Source organism: Bos grunniens, chromosome 18 (genome assembly GCF_055505025.1).
Source record: "Bos grunniens cultivar Pamir isolate PY7600 chromosome 18, Bosgru_T2T1.0, whole genome shotgun sequence".
NCBI classification, from domain to species: Eukaryota; Metazoa; Chordata; class Mammalia; order Artiodactyla; family Bovidae; genus Bos; species Bos grunniens.
In genome coordinates this window covers 33,873,833-33,901,208 of record NC_141182.1, presented here as the reverse complement: position 1 = coordinate 33,901,208, position 27,376 = coordinate 33,873,833, and the positions used below count along the sequence as shown (strand labels likewise).

Below are 27,376 nucleotides of genomic sequence, written 5' to 3'. Positions count from 1 at the left end.
GTGTCCTTAAAGGCCTTCAACATGAAGCTAAGGAACTTTACATTTATCCTAAAAAGGAAGAGATTTTAAAGGGTTTAAAACAGAATGAGATGCTATCTTAGTTTGGGTTCCCCTGAAACCAGAGCCTGAGATGAGAACCTGGATGCAGTTCAGTTCAATTCAGTCGCTCAGTCGTGTCCGACTCTTTGTGACCCTATGAACTGCAGCACACCAGGCCTCCTTGTCCATCACCGAGTCCCGGAGTTCACCCAAACCCATGTCCATTGAGTCGGTGATGCCATCCAGCCATCTCATCCTCTGTCATCCCCTTCTCCTCCTGCCCTCAATCTTTCCCAGCATCAGGGTCTTTTCAAATGAGTCAGTTCTTCGCATCAGGTGGCCAAAGTATTGGAGTTTAGCTTCAGCATCAGTCCTTCCAATGAACAGCCAGGACTGATTTCCCTTAGGATGGACTGGTTGGATCTCCTTGCAGTCCAAGGGACTCTCAAGAGTCTTCTCCAACACCACAGTTCAAAAGCATCAATTCTTCTGCGCTCAAGTTTCTTCACAGTCCAACTCTCACATCTATATATGACTACTGGAAAAACCATAGCCTTGACTAGACGAACCTTTGTTGGCAAAGTAATGTCTCTGCTTTTGAATATGCTGTCTAGGTTGGTCATAACTTTACTTCCAAGGAGTAAGCATCTTTTAATTTCATGGCTGCAGTCACCATCTGCAGTGATTTTGGAGCCCAGAAAAATAAAGTCAGCCACTGTTCCCACTGTTTCCCTATCTATTTGCCATGAAGTGGTGGGACCGGATGCCATGATCTTAGTTTTCTGAATGTTGAGTTTTAAGCCAACTTTTTCACTCTCCTCTTTCACTTTCATCAAGAGGCTCTTTAGTTCTTCTTCACTTTCTGCCATAAGGGTGGTGTCATCTGCATATTTGAAGTTATTGATATTTCCCTTGGCAATCTTGATTCCAGCTTGTGCTTCTTCCAGCCCAGCGTTTTTCATAATGTACTCTGCATAGAAGTTAAATAAGCAGAGTGACAATATACAGCCTTGATGTACTGCTTTTCCTATTTGGAACCAGTCTGTTGTTCCATGTCCAGTTCTAACTGTTGCTTCCTGACCTGCATACAGGTTTCTCAAGAGGCATGTCAGGTGGTCTGGTATTCCCATCTCTTTCAGAATTTTCCACAGTTTATTGTTGTGATCCAAACAGTCAAAGGCTTTGGCATAGTCAATAAAGCAGAAATAGATGTTTTTCTGGAACTCTCTTGCTTTTTCGATGATCCAGCGGATGTTGATAATTTGATCTCTGGTTCCTCTGCCTTTTTGAAAACCAGCTTGAACATCTGGAAGTTCATGGTTCACGTATTGCTGAAGCCTGGCTTGGAGAATTTTAAGCATTCCTTTACTAGTGTGTGAGATGAGTGCAATTGTGCGGTAGTTTGAGTATTCTTTGGCATTGCCTTTCTTTGGGATTGGAATGAAAACTGAGCTTTTCCAGTCCTGTGGCCACTGCTGAGTTTTCCAAATTTGCTGGCATATTGAGTGCAGCACTTTCACAGCATTATCTTTCAGGATTTGAAATAGCTCAACTGGAATTCCATCACCTCCACTAGCTTTGTTCGTAGTGATGCTTCCTAAGGCCCACTTGACTTCACATTCCATGATGTCTGGCTCTAGGTTAGTGATCACACCATCGTGATTATCTGGGTTGTGAAGATCTTTTTTGTACAGTTCTTCTGTGTATTCTTGCCACCTCTTCTTCATATCTTCTGCTTCTGTTAGGTCCCTACCATTTCTGTCCTTTATTGTGCCCATCTTTGCATGAAATGGACCCTTGGTATCTCTAATTTTCTAGAAGAGATCTCTAGTCTTTCCCATTCTATTGTTTTCCTCTATTTCTTTGCATTGATTGTTGAGGAAGGCTTTCTTATCTTTCCTTGCTATTCTTTGGAACTCTGCATTCAAATGGGTATATCTTTCCTTTTCTCCTGGCTTCATGTGGCTTAAATAGAGGATGATTCCAGGAGATGGAAGAGGTATGGAAAAATGATCCAGGGAAGAAAGAACAGTGGAGACTGTGTGTGTTGTTGAGCTGGTACCAGCTATGACCAGGAAAATCTCAGTCGTGTTGGGGACCTTTAATGAAGTGTGTAGAACATGCCCTGGAGTTGTCTCACTGAAGAATGGGAGGTGGAGACATTTATCCCCTGACCTTCATCCTTCATTAATTGGAGGTTGCTCTCAGAGGCCATAATTGCTTGCACGTATGGGCTGTTTGCATGTAACTAATGCCCAAATGCACTGCAAGCCCTGCCCTCACTGCCTCTCTCAGACCACTGCACACATGCGGACATGGAGAGCAAATTACCATAGATGCCAGAGGACCCTGCCTCACCTTCTTCCCTCTGCCTGACCTCTTCCTTGTGTGATGGTAATTTTCACAGTCAAAGGAATTTTAATCAATCATGGGTTTCAGCTGGGCTGTGTGACTCTAGAGAACGCCCAGAGGTAGAAAAAACAAAGCAATATCTCAGTGTACACTTGAGATGGGATACTGGGTGTGTGCAGTGGACTGTCCTTTACTCCAGTGGGCTCAGGGATGTGGAGCACCATCCACACACACAATTGGATTTGCCTTTTACAACTTCACCTGGATCTTAGTAAGGAGTACGGACTGGAGCGGGCAAGGCTGACAGCAGCAGACATATTTTATGGGGGAAATTCTCCAGTAATTATCTGGAGCCCAGTCAAAGCCAAGTGATTTGAATGTTCTCAGTGGCAAGTTTGGTGCTTCTCTAAGAAAAACCCAGAGCAGTAATGGAAGTGGCTCTCTGTAAGGACACTGAGGGTGAGAAGCCCGTGTTACCCTGGTCTATATTAAAGGATATTTTTCTCCCGACTCCTTGGGTCTTGAGACTTACTCTTGGAGGTGTTCGGCAGCAAGATAAGTGGGGTCAGGTACCAAGGAGGCAATTGAAGTTTTGACCATTCCCCTTTCCCAGAACCTCTAGAAGGTGAGTAAATATTTATGAACGCAGAGCAACAGCTAGTTATAGAATTGGAACTTCTGTCTTATTGCAGTGGTTCAATTCAGGCATTCACCTTGTTGGGGAGAAATTAAAGATTAAATCAGAGCTTTCAAATATCCTGTGGGGTATATTGCTCTAAACGTGGAGCATCCATATCAGATGCCTTTGGTCCAGAGAAAGAATGGTTGCATTAATTTTTTTTTCTTATGGAGAAATAACATTTAGACCCAGAGCTTGTCCTCTGCATTTTCAGTGTCTACCGTGTAATTGGAGTAATTCTTCTCTTTCTTTTATATCTGCTACCTGTGGGTGAGAGGAAATAGCTCTTCATTGCTTTGAAAAACATCTTTCTCTAGACTCTAGGGCAAAGAAATCCCTTGCCACTCCCTGGGAAACTCAGGACAGAGCAGGGTCTGCAGAGCAATGACTAAATGTTAACACTTTTCGCTGGGAGTGTTGGACCACGGCTGTGGAGTTGGCCTTGGTAGGAACCGGATGGAGTCTGGTCTTATTTCCCACAGCTAGGTTGTAAAGGTGTCTGTGACTACAGGTCTGTTCTCTGAGCTGTTGTTTCCGTGTAAATGGTGCCTGTCTGCCCTTCAAGCCCTGCCCCCACTCCCTCTGTCAGAGCACTGCACACATGCAGACATGCAGCCGAGGTGACCACTGACACCAAAGGGCTCTGCCTCACCTCTTCTCTCTGCCGGACCTCTCCCTTAGGTGGCCGTCAGTTTTAGAATCAGATGGGGTTTAGTCAATCTTTTCTCCATGGATAGCCAGTTTAATCTTCCTAGAGCAATAATTCTAGCAAATTTGTCTGTGTTCATGGAATAAAGGGGGCAAGGAAGGCCAATGATATTTTCACGGGATTCTGTGATTTGCATATAGTGTGTGGGTGTGTAAGTCACTTCAGTCATGTCTAACTCTGTGTGACCCCACAGATTGTAGCCCACTAGGCTCTTCTGTCCATGGAATTCTCCAGGCAAGAATAATGGAGTGGGTTGCCATGCCCTCCTCCAGGGGGTCTTCCTGACCCAGGGATTGAACCAATGTCTCTTAAGTCTAACCTGCGTTGGCAAGTGGGTTCTTATACCACTAGCGCCAGGTGCTCAATAAACATTTCTTGGATGAACAAAGGATTGAATGAATGGCATAAAGCAAGATGCTAGGCACGAAAAAGATGGTATTGAAATACCAGCGGTGATTAGGACCAGCGACATAATTTGTGCGGCCCAGTGTAAAATGAAAATGCATGGTCCCTTGTTCAAAAATGAAAATTCAATACAGCACACACGAGAGCATGAAGCCAAGCACAGGGCCCTTCTACACACAGAGCCCTTTGTGCCTGCGCAGGTGGGATGTCTGGGTACCAGGCTTTGAGGGCGACTGTCTCTGGGGACTGGAATTATGCAGTGAGCACTTTCCTTATTTTGAGCCTTCTCTATAGTAAACATGAATACTTTTAATAATCAGGAAAAAGTTATTCTAAAACAAAACCTATAGAATAAGAGCAGCTGTATGTACTTTGGACCACAAATCACGAGATCTGGCTTCTAACCTTGATTTTCTTGTGACCTGACCTTCGACGAGCCTTGCCCACTCTGTTTTTGATTTCCTTCCTGGGATGGCAAGAAGAGGTCCTGGGCCTCCTCCTGTCTGGTGATTCTTGGATGCTAAGATTATCACCAACATACTCAGAGAGTATCTTGGACACAGAGGTTAGAAAACCATGGAAGGGCAGGTTTGCCAGCATCTTCTCTGAAGAGCCCTTGGAAATGTTCCTGGCCAGGCTGTCATGAACATTATCCTCCCCATGAAAATGTCCTCCTGCGAGAAGCTACTGGTCTCGGGGGAATGGATGCTTTGTGTGGTCCTAAATCAGCAAAGTGGACGAGGACAGAGGGGCCAGGCAGCCACCACCTGTCATTCTCACTCAACGCTGTGGCCCAGGCGGGGGCAGGCAGGGAGGGGGCGATGTATGGCACGCAGCCCCCTGTTTTCTTACAGTGATTGCATGAAGACTACAAATATTTGAGCTGATTGTACTCGCTTACATGCAGCAATGAATCATCTCGTGATGAGAGGCCTGAAATACGCCAGGATGAAATTAACATCAATTGAAACAGAAAATGGATTCTAGCTCCCACCACAATGAGTTTTAGAAGAGGGGCCCGGGGAGCCTGGAGCTGACGGCTGCTATTCTTAGTGCCAAAAATGCCTATGCCACGGGTATTGCTTTTTCTATCTTTATTAGAAAGCTGCTTTTCTGCCCCTTCTATGGGGGCACCTTATAATCAGACTTTGTCTAACTGAGGTTCCTTCTTGACTTTTCTGATCTCTGGGGGAAAAATACAAGAAAAAGGAAACTAGCACAAATATTTAGAGTCTGTGCGTGCTCAGTTCCTTCAGTCATGTCTGACTCTTTGCGACCCTGTGGACTGTAGCCTGCCAGGCTCCTCTGTCCATGAGATTCTCCAGGCAAGAATACTGGAATGGGTTGCTGTGCCTTTCTCCAAGGCATCTTCCTGACCCAGGGATTGAACCCGTGTCTCTTATGTCTCCTGCATTGGCAAGTACCTTCTTCACCACAAGCACCACCTGGGAAGCCCATTTAGAATCTAAGGAAGAGGAAAAATGAGGAATTGTATTCCCTCCTCCAAAATCCTCAAAACACAAAAACATTTGAGGTTCACTCCTCCCTAAATGCTAGGTGACTTCAGGTGTTCAACAACTGATAGTTTTAGGAGGCAGCACAGAGCTGAAGCATTAAGGAGTGTTACCTGCCCTTCATTTCCTTTCACTTCTCTCCTCTGCTGGTCATTCATTTCTTTATTGGCTTTTGGATCTTAAAAACCAAGCCCTGCAGGAAGCAGGAGGAGCCCACACCTAGAGACAGATTTGGGAGAATTCGTGGTGAGTCCTCGCAAGGCTTCCTATTGCAGAACCAAAAGAGGATTCCTAGGCGGATGAGATCAGACCTGTGGGGGATGCAGTGTGAGTGTAGATGCTATGGGGTCTCTGAGAGAAGCTTCCAGGTTTATGGCACCCTCCTCAACCATGAAGATGCCCAGCAGGGGGACCCAGCTTCCTGTGACCTTCCATTGCTGATGCCTGATCACCAGCCTTCACTCTCTGAAGAGTCCTGCCCACATGTCCCAGCCACCTGATGGAGCCTGTTGGGTGGACCAGAGTTAGAGTAGATTCTCTGGGCAGGGATCTAAGAGGCCCAGGGAGCTCTGGTCAGCTTGTTGTTGTTTAGTTGCCGAGTTGTGTCTGACTCTTTGTGACCCCATGGACTGTAGCCCACCAGCCTCCTCTATCCATGGGATTTCCCAGGTAAAAATACTGGAGTGATTTTGCCATTTCCTACTCCAGGGGCTCTTCCTTCCCAGAGATCAAACCTATGTCTCCTGCATTGCCTGGTGGATTCTTTACCACTGAGCTACCAGGGAAGCCCCTGGTCATCTTAGCACTTAACTGAATCTCAACCTACTCAGATTTGAAATGCGGTTAGTACAGCACACTCAACAGAGAGGGGTATGGATTTAAATTATAAAGCATATAAAGCTTCTGGCCCTGTGCCCGGCATGTGGTTGCCAGCTGGTGGAGGGCAGCCCACCATCTGATGCTCCAGGAGCATCCACTCCTCCCTGGGCCGGTGCCTCAGCCTCGCCCAAGCCTCACTCTGATTCCATCCAGTCTTCTCCAGGACCTAGCATTGATTGAGACTGAATCCACTTAAGAAACAGAGATCCAGAGCCAGGAGCTTTTGGAGACCATAGCAACATTGTTCTGTTTTTTCCTCTCAAAAGGAGAAATATATTCTGGAAATGAGAAAACTCAACCTTTAAAAGGAGGGCAGTGCTGTAGCAAGTGGTGTATCGACCAGCCTGGTGTTTAGCGGATAAAGTCTGTGAGTTGGAGCCTGTGTCTTTTCACTTAGGACTGAACAGCTGGAGCCTAACCTCACTTTAACCTCTCTGTGACTCAGTTTCCTCATCAGTAACTGATGATGATGGCAGTGACCTTACAGGGTTCTGAGGATCTCCTGAGGGAACTCATGGAGGGAACTCCTCCTCTGCCTCAGAGGATGCAGGCCCTCAGCAAGGACTCAGGAAGTATTGGCTGCTACTGTTGTTTCATATGTTCCATACCTGGCTGCCCCTCCTTTTGTCCTGGTTTGACTTGTCATCTAATTGGGCTCTCCAGCGGGCAAAGATCAAGTCTTCTCTCTGGCTTTTCTAAGAAAGAGAGCTTTCCATTAGGACTTCTGGGCCTGGAGGGCCGTTTTGAGCTGAGCCTGCTCTGGGGACTGGAGACCATGGTGGAGACCCAGGTTTCTCCTCCCCCTTGTGCCTTTGGCTTTTCATTCTTTCCTCTGCCTTCCTTGCTTCCTCAGACCTTGCCTTGGCTTCCCTGTGTCTGTCTGTGACCTCTTACTTCATCTTTGAGAGCTCCTTGAGGTGGACTTCGGAAGATCCTGAAATGAAAACTGGAGTACCAGTGGTTATTTGCAAGGTGATTCCAGGAAATATCAGGAAGCGGGTAAGGCCGTGAGGAAGAGATGAGCAAGGGAACCAGTGAAGGGTGTGTTATCAAGGTTATTACTTTGACTGGAGCCTAATCCCTTTGAGGAACCTGGGTCGTCAGTGTGGAGTGTCTGCCTCTAAGGCAGTCTACACAAGGAGCCAGAGAGCTGGGGTGTTTATATACCAGATCTCACTAGTCATTTTCAGGGCTACTGTGGGAGCATTAATGGTCAGCACTCCCAACTTCCTCTGTGTGTTGGCCAAGCACGCTCCTGCAGGGAGAGTTCCCGGAGTTTGCAGGAAGCAGTCTTCAGCCAATAGAGATGAGGACCTAGAGGGCATGGGTGGGGGCACATCCAGGGCACCTGCTATGCCCTCCTCACTGCTAAGTGACAACTCCTCTCTGTTTTGCAGTTCCAGACATGGGGTGGGGGAGAGGAGAAAGAGTGAGGAGGAGTTATAAGGGGTTTCCCTGGTGGCTCAGATGGTAAAGAATCTGCCTGCAATGCAGGAGACCCAGGTTCAATCCCTGGGTTGGGAAGATACCCTGGAGAGTGGAATGGCAACCCACTCCAGTACTCTTCCCTGGAGAGTTCCATATAGGGTGGGGGAAGGGTGAAAGAGTGAGGAGGAAGTAGGGAGCAAAAAAGGGAGGGAGTGCAATAAAAGGGAGGGAAAGAGGGAGAATAAGAATGGGAATGGATAGTAAACCCGGGAGAGCTGTATGGTCTCTGCTCCACCCTTGATCTGATGAAATGTGACCAGGAGGGCTTATATGTTCCACTGGGGGCTTTGGGAGGGGGACATTCATTCAAATGTCCTACGGGTTATTCCTTTTAGACATATTTCTTTGTATAGTTTCTTTCTATAATTGCCCACAGGCTAGGATGACAGAAGTGGGTTTGTTCTAACAGCTTGAGGAGACAGAAGGTGGCATCCAGTGGTATCCATCCCGTTCTCCTTTTCCCAGCATCTGCATCAGCAAGCTACACCAAATTCCTTTCCACCCAACAGAGAGGTGACAAAAAGCTGCATACATCCAGATGGTGCCCTGAGACAGTGGCCAGCCCAGAGCAGTTGTTTCACCTTAAAACAAGCCTCATCTTGGCTATGTCATCACCATGAGAGAAGTCACACATGGCTGTGCTGTTTTCTCTCTTCTTTGCAAAGAAATGGAGGAGGAAGGAACAGCTTCCACCCCTATATTGTCTTTGCTCTGGAGTAAATCTCAGCTAGGAATAGCAGAATATTTTGGCTGAACTCTACCAGAGGAAGAATGAATCAAGATTTAATACTCTGGAAGCAGAATCATTTTGCAGGATGCTTGGGCAGGATTCTCCTGGAACAATGATATTCAAACTTAAACAAGCATATGAGGTCACCTGGTGATCTTGCAAAGATGCAGATTCTGATTAAGTGGGTCTTTGATGGAGCCAGGGAATCTGAAATTTCCAACAAGATCCGAGGCACTACCCAAGTCTCCAGTCCAAGGACTTAAAGTAGCAAGGGCATGACCTTTAGGTTTAGACATAACTGGATTCAAATCCTGGCTCTGCTCCTTCCTTGCTGGAGGAGGTTGAACAAGTTATTTTGCTTATCTGAGCTTCAGTTCTTTGACACTGAGAATGTGGACCAGGATTCTTACCCCTCAGGGTTGATGTAAGGATGTGATGGGATTGTTTCTGCCAGTGAGCCCACATGCACCATCCCACACTTATTCTATTGCAATTCAGTCATGTGACATTCTTTCTCTTCTTTCTGTGATCATCTCTCCACCCTGGACAGTGGTATCTGCCAATTTCAATCAGTATCAGGCTGCTGACTGAAGACTAGCCTGGGGTAGATACGGGCTTGTGGGGGACTTCTGTGCAGCATGGGTTTGTCACTGTCTCCTAGAAGACCAGCGTGGCTGTCTTTAAGAAACAGGAAAGTAAATTCAGATAGTAGGTGGGGTCGGCAGTTCAGCCCATCCTTTGGAATCTGGTTGGGATCTTGTCACCCTACCCCTTTCCTGCTCATGGGGCATCCCCTGGAATCCACTTCCTGACTCTCAACTCAGTTCTGATCCTGTCCTGGTCCTGTACTCCCACGCATACCAACGTGCTTGGTTTTTAAATACTCCTGGGCTTGAGTTGCAAGGGACACCTCTCCCCAGGTACTCTTACCAAGCAACAGCCTTTTTTCTTTCCGTCGGTCCCCTCATTTCCAAGGCAGTGAGCAGTTCCATCTCTGAGTCTCAGTTTCCTCATCTGTACAATGCTGATTGTACTTCAAGCAAGATCTACATGCTTACCAGCTCTTTCTCCATTCAGGGGATCAACTATAGCAGTCCCAACAGTTTTTTTTCTTTGCCTCCTGAACTCCATTTATCAGCCTTTTTTGTTCTTCATCACTGACCATTTGCTCCAAATCCTGCCCATTTCCAGGTCCTATTAATGCAGTGCTGCCATAGTCGCATGAAATGGTGCACCCTGGGGTTGCACAGTATGCAGCCTGCACAGGTGTGCATTGGTGCCTCACACCGACCTCTTGCTTTGGACACACTATCCTGTACTCTAGGTTCCAAACTCATCCCTTCCCCACTCCCAGATCCTAAAACCCCAGTGTGGACCAACCGCCTGGCTTTCCTTCAGCCTTGATAATTGACTTCCAGAGTAAAGCTGGAAGGGCTTCCCAGGGGGTTCATTGGTAAAGAATCTGCTACCAATGTAGGAGATGCAGGAGGTGCAGATTCGATTCCTGGGTCAGGAATCCCCTAGAGGATGAAATGGCAACCCACTCCAGTATTCTTTCCTGGGAAATAGCATAGAGCTTGGTGGGCTACAGCCCATGGGGTAGCAAAAGAGTTGGACACGACTTAGTGACTAAATAACAATAACAACAATGACTCTGCAGTCCTACGCTTGGATATATGTGTATCTGGTGAAAAAATGATCCAAAGGATACATGCACCCCTGTGTTCATTGCAGCTCTGTTTACAATAGCTAAGACATGGAAGCAACCTAAATGTCCATCAATAGAGGAATGTATAAAGAAGATGTGGTACATATATACAATATTACTCAGTCATTAAAAAGAATGAAATAGTGCCATTTTCACGAACATGGATGGACCTAGTAATTGTTCAATGCATTCTCTAGGTAATAATTACCAGTGAATTGGTGTCAGGATATGGAATAAAACTCACTCAATAAAACCTATTTACTTTGGTCCAGCATGCCCTGAAAAGGACCTCGAAACAGTGTAGAACAGTTGGCCTCAAACTTTTAGATTTAAAAACCTTTAAAATGTCCAAAAGTATTTTTGGAGCATGTTAGAATAACTGGCTTCATACTTGGCTGAGAAAGACAAACAAAGCAAAACAATAGCAACAAAATATCTTCTACCTTATACCATCATCATTTCATTAAAGGACATTTTAACATTACCCTCAAGATGTCAAGTATATTGATCTCAGAATAAAGACAATTCCATTAAAGTAAATAAATGCCTCTTCAGTTTTCTCATTTGCTCTCTTCCAATGTAAACATTTTCTTGGGTCAGCCTAAAGTCCATGGGCACATGTTTGGAAACAGGCTTTCAGAGTTCTAGGGCCTGAAGCCAATGTTTGGAAGCAAGACTGCAGGAATAATTGAATAATATCCTTGGTGAGGCTACTCTCTCCACCTGAATTACCCATATCTTTGACTGGCTCTCTCCTATCTTCTTTGTAAGGTTCAAATCGGGGATGGTTTTCTTTAGAAAGTCTTTGGAGCTTTCCTGGGTCTGTACCCCCATCAGAGCACACATCTCACTGTATCCTAATCGTGCATCCACATGTCACTCCCACTCATCCTAGAGTTCCATGAAAACACATCAGTGAGTAGCCAGCATCTGTTGGTTATCAAATCACTATCAGAGAACTGCAGCTCAGACAAGTGAACTGACCTGCTCGACTTCTCCCAACAAGGAAGCAGCACAGCTGGGATTTGAATCCGGTTATGTCTGAATCTAAAGGTCAGGCCTTTGGTACTCAAAGTCCTTGAACTGACTTTAAGGACACTGCTTTGCAGCATGTTAGGAATTTCAGATTCTCTGGTTCTGTTGAAGACTGAATGAATCAAAATCTGCATCTTTGCAAGATCATGAGGTGAATTGTGTGCTCATTAAGTTTGAATATCATCATCCTAGGAGAGTCCTTCCCAAGTGACCTGCAAAATGATTCTGCTTCCAGAGTATTAAATCTTGATTCATTTTTCTTCTGGTCGAGTTTGGCCAACATTTCTAACATACAGCCATTTCTAAGCATACAGTAGGTGCTCAAACATTTGTTGAACAAATGAGCAGGTGTACACCAAGCAGACAAAGAACAGCCCAGAGAAAGGGAATAGCATGACTGAAAATCAAGCCACTGTGGAGGAGGATGTTGTGTGTGAGAAGAGGGAAACAGCTAGTGTGTCTGGGCGAGAGGACACGTGAAGCTGAGTCTGGGTTGGTAAGACTGGAAAGAGGGCCTGGAGTCAGTTCTTGAAGGACCTGACATGCTTTGTGTGTGGTCTTGGACTTCATCCTGAGCAGCAGAGGGATTCTGGAACAAAGGAGGGAGACATATGTGCTTGACTGTTATAAAGAACATTCTGGAAGCTGACACAGAACATAGAATAGTGGAGTGGGACTGCTGGAGTAAGGTAGACCAGTTACCCTGCTGTTGCTGTGGTCCATGAAATACAATGATGATCTAATCTGAAGTGAGGTATCGGCAGCGAGTGTGGAGGGTGGGGGGCATTTGAATCTACGGCTCTGTGCACGCACTCTTCTGGGTATGTTCCTGGAAGCAGCTTGGAGACAGCACGACCAGATGTTCCTTTGCAGGATGTGGCAGAGGTGGCTATCAGGTGCGCTGTGCTGGGAGGCCTGAGATATGAGTCAGTACCACTCCAAAACATCATTTGAGGAGTCCAACTGTGCAGGTTACCGTGTAGCTAATTTTGTTGGGAAGAAACAGCCACATTTAAGTGGTGGGTGTTCAGGGGCTTGCAGATTGGCACATATCTGGATGTTCCCCTTTGCTTTGCTGCCCATTAGGAAAATGCAAGTCTTACAAAAGCGGTACTGTGGCTCGGAACATTTTTCATTAGAGTAAATTTGTCTCCAAATTGACTGTAAATTATATTGCATTTTGTTTGAAAGAACTTTCTGAATTAAAGTAGGGAGCCAAGTATGCAGTACTCAGTGTGAAACATAAGTTCAATTACCTACAGTTACGAGCATGTTCTCCTCCACGTGTGCAGAGATGGCATCTCATATGTGAAGGGTTTTCGGACTGGAAGCTGTTTTATGGATCACTCAGTTTTGGCATTCCCAAAATAGAGATGAGAGGACAGAGATGGAAATAAAACTGGCTGAGGTCACATAGCAAGTTAATGGCAAAGATGGAATTGGCTTAGGTACCCTGATGTTGCTTTGTGATGAGATTAAAGAAAAAAAGAAAGTGTTTCTGAATTTTCATTCCACAGAATATTCAGTAGTTCTTTCTCTCTAGAATAATGTTAGAATAGCTGTGCATTGAGAAGATTCTAGACAGATCTAGAGAGAAAATATATCTGAAGATGTCAAATCCCAATTCATGACACTGAAAATTCTAGAAAGGGCAGCAGAGCTACCACGTGCTGTAGTTTTCAGTGTTGTTCAAATGAGCAGCCTACCACAGTCCTGCTTTCCCATCAAGTCTGATTTCATGAAGACTGTTTTATTAGGCTTTGGCTTAACCTGACACAGGTGAGCATTCAGATGAACACCTAAGGCCCATCTGATGCTTGAGTCTTTCTCACTCCCTGCAGACAGTCCATTGCCACATTCTGCTGATTTCACTTCCTGGATCTTGGCTCCATCTCTCCTGCTCCAAGCCCAAGTCCACCACTCTCATTGGAACCATTTAAATAGCCGCCTATCAGTCTACTTCCCTCCATTGCTGACAAAACCTACAGTCCAGTCCCCAGAGAGCAGGGAGATTTGATATTTTTAGCTCAAATCTGATCACTTTGACCTATTACCCCCACAGACATCCTCACTGTGGCCTGGTGTAACCTGGTCCACCCCAGTCTCTGGCCTGCTCACCCTCCAGTCTCCATGCTATTCTCCATTCTTGCCTACAACATTCGCTTCCATCTCCTTATCTGCCAGGTCTCTTCCTGCTACAGAGCTTTTGTAGATACTGGTTCCACTTGCTCCCACCCTCCAACCTCCCTTTGGCTATTTAATGCCAACCCGTTCTTCAAACCTCAAAAGTTATTTTCTTTCTCTTGTAAATCCTTTACAGATCCTCAGATAAATTCATTTCCTCATATATTTTTCCCTGGCCCAGTACCCTGGGTTCATTCTGTCAGTAGGTGAGGCTGGGGGAATATCTCACTCAGAGCGTGAGTGGTGGGAGGGGCAGTGGGGAATCCAGAAGCGTCAAGTTCTGAACTTGAACCTGATAGTTTTAACGTCTGAGATTCAGGTCACTGGGTACCCAGTGCTCTCTACCCCTGAAAGTGAAGTGTCTGTCACTCAGTCGTGGCCGACTCTTTGTGAGCACACAGATAGTACCCTGCCAGGCTCCCCAGTTCATGGGATTCTCCAGGCAAGAATACTAGAGTGGGTTGCCATGCCCTTCTCCAGGGGATCTTCCCCATCCAGGGATTAAACCCAGGTCTTCCACACTGCAGGCAGATTCTTTATCGTCTTAGCCACCAGGAAGCCTCTCTACCCCTGTGTGTTTAGTTGCTCAGTCATGTCTGACTCTTTGTGGTTGTATGGACAGCAGCCGCCAGGCTCCTATGTCCATGGGGATTCTTCAGGCCAGAATACTGGAGTGGGTAGCCGTTCTCTTCTCCTGGACCTTCCCAACCCAGAGATTGAACCCAGGTCGCTTGCATTGCAGGCATATTCCTTACCAACTGAGTCACCAGGGAAGCCACTGTTGCTGCTACTGCTGCTAAGTCGCTTCAGTCGTGTCCGATTCTGTGCGACCCCATAGACGGCAGCCCATCAGGCTCCCCCGTCCCTGGGATTCTCCAGGCAAGAACACTGGAGTGAGTTGCCATTTCCTTCTCCAGTGTATGAAAGTGAAAAGTCAAAGTGAAGTCGCTCAGTCGTATCTGACTCCTAGTGACCCCATGGACTGCAGCCCACCAGGTCCCTCTGTCCATGGGATTTTCCAGGCAAGAGTACTGGAGTGGGGTGCCATTGCCTTCTCCAGGGAAGCCGCTAGGCAAGCACACACACACAAAAAAAGCGGAACCTTTTCAGATTCCTGTGCTGGCTTTTCAAGATGTTCCTGTTACATTCCCAGCAGAGCTGGTATTTTCTGCCTCCAAGTCTAGGAGGGTTAGAGATTTTATCTTAATAGCTAGAGTTAGGATGTGGGGAAGGAGGAGGACAGCGTGGACAGTTCTGAATTTCATTCACTGTTTAATCCCTGTACTCACCAACCCTCAATGCAGAAAAGAAAGCACCATCTTGGGGTCCTTATAATTTGTTCTCCACGCTTTGACTCTGAAAGCCCCAGATCTGAGCTGCCCCCCATCACCACCACTCCATCCTCTGCACATCCCCACACATCGGCAACACGAGCTCACCCCTACTTTCCAGGGGAGGGCTGACAAGGACGCGTCGTCATTCAGCGTCTTCCTTTTGCAGGGGCCAGCAATCCCTCCTAGGAGCTTCGAATGTCTTAGCAGTTGAAGGAGCGAAGTGAGATGGTGTAAATGAATGTGCCATTGCAAATGCCCTGCTCCTTTAATTTATGATTTGGGATCACTCAATTCTGCCAAGTCACAGAGTGATTTGTGATAACATATTCCAGTGATAATTTAGCAGAACCCAAAGGATATCTGAATGGAGCTGCTGAAACCCTGGCTCTGGGGCGTCCCCACAGGGGACTCTGTTCAATAAACAACTGCTTATTTACTGACTACCCTTTGGGAAGGTGGACCCAACCTCACCTCTGCTCTGTCCCTTGCAGATTGGCCGGCTGGACCCTCCTTAATCTCATTTCTCCATTGCCTCAGGCCCCCAGGTGCTGCCTGCTTTCCTCTGAAATCATCAGAGTAGTGGTGAGAGGGGTCAGCATTTATCAAGAGCTCAGACAGAGCAGTTACTTTGCTTCTATGCGTCATCTCATTCAATACAACACCCCTTCAATAGGTAGCTGTTATTTCACCATATAGAAGAGGAAACTGAAGTTCTGAGAGGTTAATTGGCTTTCTGGAGGTTAGCGCTGGTGGTGAAATGGGGATTTAGCCCCACATCTGTCAAAATTCCCGAGGTTACAAGAAAAAGGGATGAGATAAGGCACAGAGAAAGTGAGCCCCATGGGGAACAGCTATTCTGATGAAGTGATGGGGCCCCTTTCACTGGCTGTACCACCCTGTGCCAGAGGTGCCCAGGAGGTTGGGTAGCACAGAAACCAGGATTCCTCCTAATCCTTAAATTCTGCGATTCTCTTGCATGCTGTGGTTCTATTCTCAAGGTCCCCAAATATCTCAGTGGGATTGTACCATCATGTGGGAATTGATTTTTCACATCTTATACATCATCTCCAGCATGATGAGATTACAGTACTGATATTGTTACTGGGCATCACTAATTGAGTTTGTGATAGAAACTGAGGGAATGGGATGATGGATTTGAAATCTATAGGGCTTTCTTTAAGAATCCTACTAATCGTGAATATATTCTCAAATTTGAGCTATATTTTTCTATCTTATCAGCCCTGGGATTTCTTTGGAAGGAATGATGCTAAAGCTGAAACTCCAGTACTATGGCTACCTCATGTGAAGAGTTGACTCATTGGAAAAGATTCTGATGCTGGAAGAGATTGAGGGCAGGAGGAGAAGGGGACGACAGAGGATGAGATGGCTGGATGGCATCACTGACTCGATGGACGTGAGTCTGGGTGAACTCCGGGAGTTGGTGATGGACAGGGAGGCCTGGCGTGCTGCGATTCATGGGGTCGCAAGGAGTCGGACACGACTGAGCGACTGAACTGAACTGAACCGAACAGTTAAGAGGTTGAGCATCAGAAATAGATGGAGCTGCTTTCCATCCTGACTCTGCCACTTACCAGCCATGTGAACCTGAACAAGTCATTTCATGTCTTTGACCTTGTCTCCTTACCTGTAAAATGAATCTTTTGGTGCTTATCCCATGGGCTACTGTGTGGTTGAAATAACGTAATACAAAGCATTTAACACAGTGTGTGGCACATACTGCATTGCCTGTGAGATGGTCCTTGTTGTCATTATGATGCTTAACTTGGTGTTAGCTACTGTGCAACACTCTGTTACTATTCTTAGAGCTCACAGTGACATAAATATTCTCTTCACTTAAAGACATGATCCACAGGCTCAGAGAGGTGACATCACCAACCCAGGGTCACTCAGCTTGAAGAGTGACCTTTAACCTCCATCTCCTCAGGTTCAGTTCTCCTGCTCTGCCCTACAGAGTGTGCTTCCTGCCTTTTAGAGGCTGGTGGTCTCCCGTACATGCTGCACCCGAGAAGATGCCCACCAAATGTTTCTTTGACTGCATGGAGAGGGACTGGGACCTTGGCATCTCCATCTTTTTTCTGTAGCACATTCCTTCCTCTTCTCTGGGCCCTAATCTCCTTAGATGTAACACACAAGAGGGTTTGGACCAAATAGATTCTGTAGCCCCTTTCTCATTGTTAACTGTTAACTAGCCCTAAGCACGTAGTAGGTACCCTGTGACTTTTCATAGTGAGGCTGGGAGTAGAAGGAGGCAAGCCAGACACCTGGGTTGCAAAATTTAAGGAGGCACAAACTCTGTGGGTCCTGCCAGTGCTGTGTGGCACCTGGGAGTGCGTGACGCCTTAAATCATATGCCTTTAGCCCCTCTGCTCTCACCCCAGTCTCACTTCTGCTTCATAAGGCTGGTGGAAGTACAATGACTCAATGGCCCAAACAGGTGTTTTTTGTTTTTTCCCTCTTTTAAAACCCCAGTGATGTGTAGGTGATTTTTTTAAATAGGAATTGCCGGTACTTTGAATAGCTCTGTTCAAAAAGACATTCTTGAAAAAGCCCATTATTATCTAGTTATATATTTTAGGCTTCTGGGGAAAACAGCAATGGTATGGGATCGTAAGAAATAGAAGGCATGTGATGGGAAAAGATGAAATTACCGTAACAACCATTAGACTAGCCAAGGAAATAATTTCCAATGATACAGTCATTATTGGTACAAGCTTCCCCCCCAAAAAAAAACAGACCAACAGAATTTTCACACTTAATTCTTTGGTTTAATTGTCTATTTGTTTCAAAGTGAAAGCTAATTAAAAGATTATTTTCATATGCTGTAATCACACTACAGCTAACTGTTGGAAAATTTGCGATTAATTGATGCAACAGTTGACATAAGAATGCATTTTTTAAAAAATAACATCACTATTTGAATACACAGAGTGAAGCAATTAGTCCTTCATTAGTTCTGAGTTATTTCAAATGCTTTGAAATACTTGTGTGTTTAATGTTTAATCATCAAGGAAATATATCTGGCAATGCTGCTAGCCCCAGCATCATGAATTAAATATCATCCCGTGGGAGCAGGGAGAGTTCAGGAAGAAAAATGGCAGCCTCCGCAGGCCTGGGGATGGGTACATTCCTCCATTGTCTGGGCACTGGCACAGTGAGGGCTCTTAATGAGTCAGTGCTTCTCATGCTTGTCGCTTCCCAGACGTGGCTATGCAGGGTGCAGTTGGTTGCCTTGGAGGGGAGCTGACTGGGAGGGACAGCTCCCGAGTCTAGAGCCCCCTACCAGTGTGGGGGTGTTAGAGAGAGTGTCAGCATCCGCAGGAGAAGGTGAGGGAGGGATGACAGGTTGGCAGACTGAATGCGGTATCTAGAGTGTGGGGACCAGCATTCTGGGCAGGAAGATGTCACTGGAGTCTCAGCTGGAGGCCTGGAGGATGGATGGGGACGTGTTTCAAACAACAGAGCTTGTTAAGGGGGTGCTTCCTGGTGAGAAAGCTTCAGAGGTATGGAGACTTCAAGAGGTTCACTGGCAGACCATGAGTGTGTCTTTGGTGTGTAGGTTAGAATCAAAGGGATCCGTTCAAATTGGCAGTGAGAGTTCTTCCCAGGAATATCCTTATGGCCATCAGATACAACACGTAACAGAACCAGAGGTCACGTTTTCCCTGATCAGTGGAAAATACATCAAAGGCTGAAAGTTTTCATCCTTTGGAGACCTGACTGTAGACAATAAATAAGCATTCATAGCTAGGCTTCATCCTGAGCTCTGTGTTGGGTTTTCTTATTTAATTCTCAACGTAGTCCAGTGAAGTAGCCATGCATACATAGTTTTCCTACTCTACAGGTAGGGAAACTGAGGCATGAAGCGATTAAGTGACATATTAGACTGGACCTCTCCCTTACGCCTGTCTCATTAGCTTGTAGAGTAAATAAAATATGATATTCCCTATTGTTCAGAGCAGTGTGGCTTGTATGGGATAGAGAAACTGCTCAAGGACACACACACACACACATTCGGTAAATAGATGAACCAGTGTTGCAAGTCAAGTCTTTCTGACTCCAAATTCACTCAGGGCTCAGTGTGGGTATGCATGGTTCTGCTAGTGTGTCACGGGTGTGCAAAGACGAAGAAGAGCTCTGTTGGTGCACCATGCTATCATGAGAGACTCACTCTGTGTCATCAGTTTAGCAGAATGGAAGCAAATGTAGCTTCCAGGGGACCCCAGATTATGTCCTGTCTTCTCAGAAGATATAGTAAGGATTCTTCAGGGCAGGGATTAAAAATATCAGAAGCCCGAGACTGGGCCAATGACAGCAAAATGAAGTGCCGGGCTTCACACCTGCGATATATTTTAAGACTGGAGATGAAAAGTCTCAGGGAGTGCGGGGGGAGGGGGGAACTGGGAGTGACAACGGCCTTCCCCATTTCTAAAACTTGTGAAGGTGAACAGTGGAATGATGCTTCAGGGCTCTGTCTACCTGTCTTTTGTGGCATAAACTGAGGACGGGACTCTAGGCCAGGCCCTCTCTGCCATCTACAAGTCTCTCCTGTAGAGTGGCCCCCCCTGTCCATAGAGAGGCTGGAGTGCAGTGGAGAGACTAACCATGAGAGGAGCTGGGAGTTCAGTGCGGAGTGGCCGCAGAGTTGCGGCTCAGGCTGAAGAAACAGTGGGAGGGGGCAGCTGGCTGCACCGGGAGCCAGAGGAGTGGGAGTACCCTCCTGGTCTTAAATTTCCTTGGGGAAGCCAAGGACAGGGGGAATTACAAGGTCGGGAACCGTGTGTGCTGTGTGGACTGGGGGCCTGGGGAGGGCTTCAGCATCACGGGGGTATAGGAGGCAGATGCTGAGCTGCTGGATCAGCATCGAGAAGGCCTTGGAGTTCCATCAGTCTGGGGAGCCCGGATGTCCTCCGATAGCCAGCACGCTGGGAGCCAGCACACATTCGTAGACAGAGAATGCAGGAAACCAGTGCATTTCCCAGGAGGTCAGAATCAGAATGTGTTTGAGGCGGTGATGAAAGCCCAACCAGATAAACTGGGCTGCTTCCTTTTTCTCGGAGGCCTGCTTTTTTTGTATTTCTGTGATTCTAGTCTCCCTCTTTTTTTTTTTTTTCTTCTTTTTTTCTGTCTCCCTCTTTTTCCAAAGCAGGGAAGATACACATATTCTGCATTATCTCACAAAACTAAAGGCAATCCAAGACGGTAAAATGCATAGCTGAGGGAGTGGGGTGGAGATTAGAGTCTCTAAGAGCTCGGGTTCAGGTGTGGCTCCAGAGCTGGCAACAAGGTTCCCGGCGGTCTTGGCAGAGCCAGGCTCCGTCATGGTCATGTGACACACTCAGACCGCGTCCCCTCTTATAGGAAATGCTCTCGAGGAGTCAGCGAAAGCAGTCTTCGAAGGGACATTTCAGGAATTTCAATAAGCTATTCTCTTTAAAATTTTTAATTAATTAAATTAATTGTTTAGTTTTCATTTGCTCTACCTGACATACAATATTGGTTTCAGGTATACAGCATCCTGAATGGATATTTTTTTCCTTTCACTGAATTTATTTATTTATTTAGTATTTGTTTATTTGGCTGTGCTGGATCTATGGTCTTCATTGCAGCAGGTGGGATCTAGTTCCCTGACTAGGGATTGAACTCAGGCCCCCTTTATTGGGAGTGCAGATTCTTAGCCACTGGACCACCGGGGAGTCCTTACATTTATCTTTTTAATTCATGTATGGTTGATTTCCAATATTGTGTTAGTTTCAGATGTACAGCAAAGTTATATATATATATATATATATATATATATATGTATATTCAGATTATTTTCCATTATAGGTTATTACAAGATATTGAACAAGTTCCCTCTGTTATACAGTAAATCCCTGTTGCTTGTCCATTTTCTATGCAGTAGTTTGCACCTGTTAATCACATGTTCCTAATTTATCCTTGCCCTGTCTCCTTTCCCCTTTAATAACCATATGTTTAGTTTCTACGTCAGTGAGCCTATTTCTGTTTTGCATATAGACGCATTTGTATTATTTTTTAAGGCAGTCAGATATTTTCGCACGTTATGGAATAATTACCACCGTTACTATCCAGCACCATACAAAGTTGTTACAGTGTTTTTGACGGTCTCCCTTATGTGTCCTGTTGCATCCCCGTGACTGATTCGTTTTCTAGCTGGAAGTTTGTGCCTCAGAATCCTGTTCCCGTATTTTACCCGCCCCCCATACCTCGTTCGCTCTGCCAACCACCAGTTTGTTCTCTGTGTCTGTGAATCTGTTTTGGTTTTGTTTGTCTTCTTTCAGATTCCACATCGGATTGAAGTCATACAATGTCTTTCTCTGACCTCCTTCTCTTAACATAAGGCCCTCAAGGACCATCTATGTTGTTGCAAATGGTGAGGTTTCATGGGCTCCTCCAAGGAGGGCTGATAAGTTTCCACTGAAACTCAGTTTAGCGCCAGAAATTCTGAGGGTGGCAGAGCAAAGGAACGTGACCCAGGCTTGCAGATCTTTCTCCATCTGGCTTGATCACAGCCTAAAATCTAGGCTAACATGATGGCTTTTATTCTTTTAAGGCATTGGCTTCAGTTTCTACAAAGGTGATTGGTTTCTTATATGCAACCCCAGCATCCCACGTGTAACAGAGAAGACCTGGGTCCTCTGGACTGTGGGAGAGACAGAGGCTTGGCTTCTCGGGAGCCTCAGGGACACCCCAGGATTTCCAGGCCTCTGGGGAAGATAATCTGGAAAACTGCTTATCTGAAGGAATGACAGACAGCACACCCTCTGGGTGATGCTCTGTAAATATTATTCCTCTCGGCTGGGGTCTTACGAGTTTTGGAGGGTAACATGCTCGGGTGAAGATTGATGTTCTGTACTGCTGCTTGCAGGTAATTTTGCAAATGCTGACAAGCAGTCAAGGGCCCAGTGCTCCAGGATCACTTAGCCTCTGGTCCCAGGTCTCAGAGGGTTCCCACCTTTGAGAATCCAAGGTCCTGAGAGTGGGCTCTGGGGCTGTGTCGCCGCCACCTTGGCCTTGACGGTAAGCGGGCTCATTCTGACAAAGTCTCTCAGGACTGGGTTGCTCTAGATCTTTTTAATTGTTTCTTGACGTGCCTTTTAAGCTGTCACGCTGAGATGTGATTCCCATCTCTGTTTACCCAATCAGTCGCTGGGGGAGACACTTGGAGAATTGTTATGATTAGACATCAGCCTGCACACACGCTCTTTCCCCTCACCTCTCCATCTTCCCAAATGTCTCTGGAGCTGCCAAGAAACTGGCAAGTTCTTTGGCAGCAGCAAAAATAAAGAACCCATCTTGGGGAAGGGAAGCAACTGATTGGTCCTCTGTGATGCTGGCTGGACGTGGAGATCCTGTCATGCTTAACCAGACAACTGCTCCTTGCCTGGCACCAAGATGGTTGGGGGCAGTGGCTGTGGGCAGGAAGGGAATATATGCTCTGAGGGGCTCATATGGTCAGGGGGCCGAGGCCAGCACACTCACACATTAATCTGGTTATACAAATTGAATCCTGAAGTGATTCAAGGAGGGATGATCAATTCCAGAAACAGACAAGCACCTCTCAAGAGCTGGGTCTTAAAGGAAAGTGGGCTATAAATAGGGGAAGAATGGGGTCCCTGCTCAGTGGTATGTCAGCAGTTGTGCCTGGAGCTTAATCTGCTGCATCCCACTTAGCTTTCCCAATAGCCTCCTGGGAAGGAGGGCCCTGGGTGAGGACGGCCAGGTGTGGAGAGGTCATCTGAGAGCACATGCTCCTACCTAGCTGAGATAGGACTCTTAGGTCTGTTCAGCCCACCTCCAAGGTCTCTGAATCCTCTGTTACCTGTTACCCATGTTGCCTCCCATCAGAGACCTGAGTCAAAGCCCAAACAACAGATGTAGGCTGGTGCAGAGAAGAAAGATCTGATGAACAAAGAGAGATGAGAAGATAACTAGTGACCTTGGCAAGTTCTGGATCTCGGAAGCCCAGGTCGTGATAGTTTAGAGGTAGGTGGTGCTAGTGGTAAAGAACCTGCTTTACCATGCAGGAGACATAAAAGATGCTGGTTTGATCTCTGGGGTCAGGAAGATCCCCTGGGGGAGAGCATGGCAACCCACTCCAGTATCCTTGCCTGGAGAATCCCCATCGACCGAGGAGCCTGGTAGGTTACAATCCAAAGGGTTGCAAAGAGTTGGACACAGCTGAAGGGACTTAGCATGCATGTACACACAGAAGTTTGGGGCCAGGGTTTCAAATCTCAGTAACGTTTCTTAGTTAAGAAGTCATTCAACCTTTCTTAGCCTCACGTTGCTCAGCTATCAGTGAGGGGTAATGATAGCATCTTCTTCAGAGGGTTGCGTTGAGAATCAAATAAGATGAAGCATACACAGTGTTGGACTTGACCTCTGACCCAGAGTTGGCCTTAGACAAATACTGGTTATTACTGTTGTTGATGAGTGAGAAGTAGCAGGTGTGGTAGGTGAGGCAGCTGAGAGGAGAGGGAACAGCACTGTGATCTTACGACATGGAAAGTGCTAGAGTTGGAAGGACACTTACGGATCCTTTTGTCTGAACCTCCCCATTCTTAGGGGAGTAAATGGTGGCCACCATGGAGAGAAAGACCTAGTCCAGGTCACACAAATCTTGATGGAAGGACCAGGACTTACACTTGGATCTTCTGCTTTTATGTCTTAGGCTGCATTCTCCAGAACCTCCCATGAAATCCCTCCACTGATTTCCTCCCTTCAAGGATCGTTGTTGTTCCTTGTTCAAGTCGCTCAGTCGTCTGACTCTTTGCGACCCCGTGGACTGCAGCATGCCTGACTTACCTGTCCTTCACCCATCTCCCCAATGTCATCCAGGGTAGTGATGACTCTCAAACTTGTTAATCTCATTGTAGGGAATATTTGAGGAAAGAATGTCTATCAATCAGGCCAATTCATCCTCAGAAGAAAAAACAATTGTTGATTTTGCACTGGTTTAGTAAAATACTGAGTCACTTAGCTCAAAGGACGTGGAAGGGGTGGGGAGACAGGATTAATTAAGACACTGCTGCTTCTGACCTCCAAGTTTATATTTGCTCCTCTCTGTCACACTCCTTCAGCCATTTCTGTGCTGAAATTAAGAGCCGTGGCTTCAAATAGAGCCACTTGCTTCACACACTCTTCCTTGCTTGCTTCAAGAAACCCTATCTTTGTGGCCAACTCAAATAGTGTCAGTTGTTAAAAAACGCCAAGGGACAAAGAAAACAAAGAAATGTTTCATCTGGAAGAAACAAAGGCACTCACAGACAAATGAGGGGACAATTAGTTTTTGTTTGGGCTGAAGCCAGTGGAGTATTTGTCATGTAAGTGGGAGTCTGTAGAATTTATTAGGATTACTGTAGGGCAAGGAACTCCATTTGGAGAGGGGAGAAAAAGCCCAGGGGCGAAACAGGCCCGTACACATTTTTATGAATACTTACAAAAAAATCCAAGCCAGAAGTAACCCACCTAATATTTGAAATAACCTCACCACCAATGGTAATGTAATGTTAATGAATGGCCATTTAACTAAGCCTTATTTTGGGCACTCTACATTGGTGATCACATTTAATCCTTGTAGGATGGCGCAGTGGTAAAGAATCTGCCTGCCAAGCAGGAGACACAAGAGACACATGTTCGATCCCTGGGTCAGGAAGATAACCTGGAGGAGGAAATGGCTACCCACTCCAGTATTCTTGCCTGGAAAATTCCATGCACAGAGGAGCCCCGAGGGTGACAGTTTATAAAATCACAAAGATTGAACACAGCTGAGCATGCATGTGCACATACCTTAGGGATCGCGGTTAATCCTTGCAGGGCTACAAGTCACATGTTGTTATTCCTCCTTTGGTAGTTAAAGACACCAGGGCCAGAAGGGGCTGAAGCTTGGAAAACTACTAAAGTAGTAAATGCTGGAGGTGTGATTTGAGCTCTATTCCAAGGCTTCTTCCCCAGTTCTACCTCCTCTGAAATGCCCTGGGAGCATAGGTAGGATCCATACACCCAGCTGATACATCAGGAGTGATGTTGCCAGTGTGGACATCTGAACAGGGCAAAGGTGTATGTCAAAGTCTGTGGATGCATCCAGGCTTCAAAATCAAACATTTCCATAAGACAAGTAAGAATGTGGGGACTCCGGCACAGTAATTCTAATGGAAACAGGTTTACTGCTGCCTGACAAGTTGGAGTTAATGCTTTCTGAAGCCTGCCTTCCCTCCTCTGACATATGCAGGAGCATGTTTTCTAATGCCTTTCTCTGCCCCAGACACCCAGCAAGATTTGGCTTGATAGGGACTTGCTGATCTATTGACCAACTGATGGATTGATTAATTGATATATTGAAGTTGTATGGTTTGGGGCTTCCAGCTTCAGCTGGGAATTGATTTTAATCTTCACAGGTTAAGAACAAAAGCTATCAAATCCCTTACAGGAGATGGTGATGAGACAAAATCTTATTAAAGAGAAACCGACAATTTATCATCTCCCAATAGCTCCAGGCCCAATTTTGTGTGTGTATTCTTGCCAGGATCTCAGTGTCTTGTTCAATATCTAATTTATCTGGAGCTGTGTTGAGGGAAGAGCATCTCCTTCATTGAAGCATTGCCTCCAGTTTTCATAGAGTAGTTACACAGCAAAAGGAGAGGACTTGGTGCCCATAAAGGGCTTTGTCTGTGTAAGGGGACACAGGCATGTTTTCTCTGAACCTTGCACCATGACAGTTTTCTCCCAAATGTTATGGTCCTTTTTTTTTCTGATTAAACATCTTGCATATAAAAACATATTTATTAAAAAGCCTTTGACTGTGTGGATCACAACAAAATGTGGAAAATTCTTAAAGAAATGGAAATACCAGACCACCTTACCTGCCTCCTGAGAAATCTGTATGCAGGTCAAGAAGCAACAGTTAGAACTGGGCATGGAACAATGGACTGGTTCCAGTTTGGGAAAGGAGTGGGAGTACGTCAAGGCTGTATATTGTCAACCTGCTTTTTCACTTATATGCAGTGTACATCATGGGAAATGTGGGACTGGATGAAGCACAAGCTAGAATCAAGATTGCCAGGAAAAATATCAATAACCTCAGATATGCAGATGATACCACCCTCATGCCAGAAAGTGAAGAAGAACTAAAGAATCTCTTGATGAAAGTGAAAGAGGAGAGTGAAAAAGCTGGCTTAAAACTCAACATTCAGAAAACTAAGATCATGGCATCTGATCCCATCACTTCATGGCAAATAAAAGGGTGAAACAATGGAAATAGTGAGAGATTTTATTTTCTTGGGCTCCAAAATACTGCAGATGGTGATTGCAGCCATGAAATTAAAAGATACTTGCTCCTTGGAAGAAAAGCTATGACCAACCTAGACAGCATATTAAAAAGCAGAGACATTACTTTGCCGACATATTTCCATCTAGTCAAAGATATGGTTTTTCCAGTAGTTATGTATGGATGTGACAGTTGGACCATAAAAAAAGCTGAATGCCAAAGACTTGATGCTTTTGAACTGTGGTGTTGGAGAAGACTCTTGAGAGTCCCTTGGACTGCAAGGAGATCCAACCAGTCAATCCTAAAGGAAATCAACCCTGATTATTCATTAGAAGGACTGATGCTGAAGCTGAAGATCCAATACTTTGGCTACCTGATGTGAAGAACTAACCCATTGGAAAAAACCCTGATGCTGGGAAAGACTGAAGGCAGGAGAAGGGGACAACAGAGGATGAGATAGTTGGATGGCATCATCGACTCTGATGGACATGAGTTTGAACAAGCTCAGGAAGTCGGTGATGGACAGGGAGGCATGGCGTGTTACAGTCCATGGGGTTGCGAAGAGTCAGACATGACTGAGCAACTGAACTGAAACATCTTTTGTTTTTGTTTTGTCACCTTGATTTTAGAATTTTTCTCTCACCCTTGCTAAGTACTAAAATTTTATTTAGCAAAACATATGTAATGCATTGCACAAGCTAATTAACGCTTCTAACAGCACACATAAATTGGACCTTCTGACCAGTGGAAATGTTCACCTCATCTGGTTTGGTCAGGAGGCTGCCTTGTTCAGCACCCACCACAGAAGAGCTGAGTCTCCAGGAAGAAGGCTACTGGATATGGATTTGGGCCTACGGTATTGGCTGGGCCCAATACTGTTGGCCCAGATCCTTCTCCTACTCTTAATCACTGGGTCACAGTGATTGGTTCTGGGCAAGAGGGGGTGGGGTCATGGGACTCAAGTGTGGCCTATCAGATTCATCCTTAGGCATGGCATGTGGGCTCTGAGAGA

General features: G+C 45.9%; 1 protein-coding gene across 37 annotated transcripts in view; it reads left to right on the top strand.

Moving 5' to 3' along the window:
• LOC147353366 (uncharacterized) overlaps positions 1–27,376 on the top strand; it is a 478,153-nt gene that overhangs the window by 67,114 nt on the left and 383,663 nt on the right. For 4 of the 37 annotated variants that reach the window (XR_015145060.1, XR_015145064.1, XR_015145050.1 and 1 more), the window contains one exon: positions 16,296–16,470. The exons of the other annotated variants lie outside the window; for them this stretch is intronic. The gene's annotated coding sequence lies outside the window, so the exon portion shown is untranslated. The remainder of the gene's footprint in view (positions 1–16,295; positions 16,471–27,376) is intronic. 37 annotated transcript variants of the gene reach the window in all.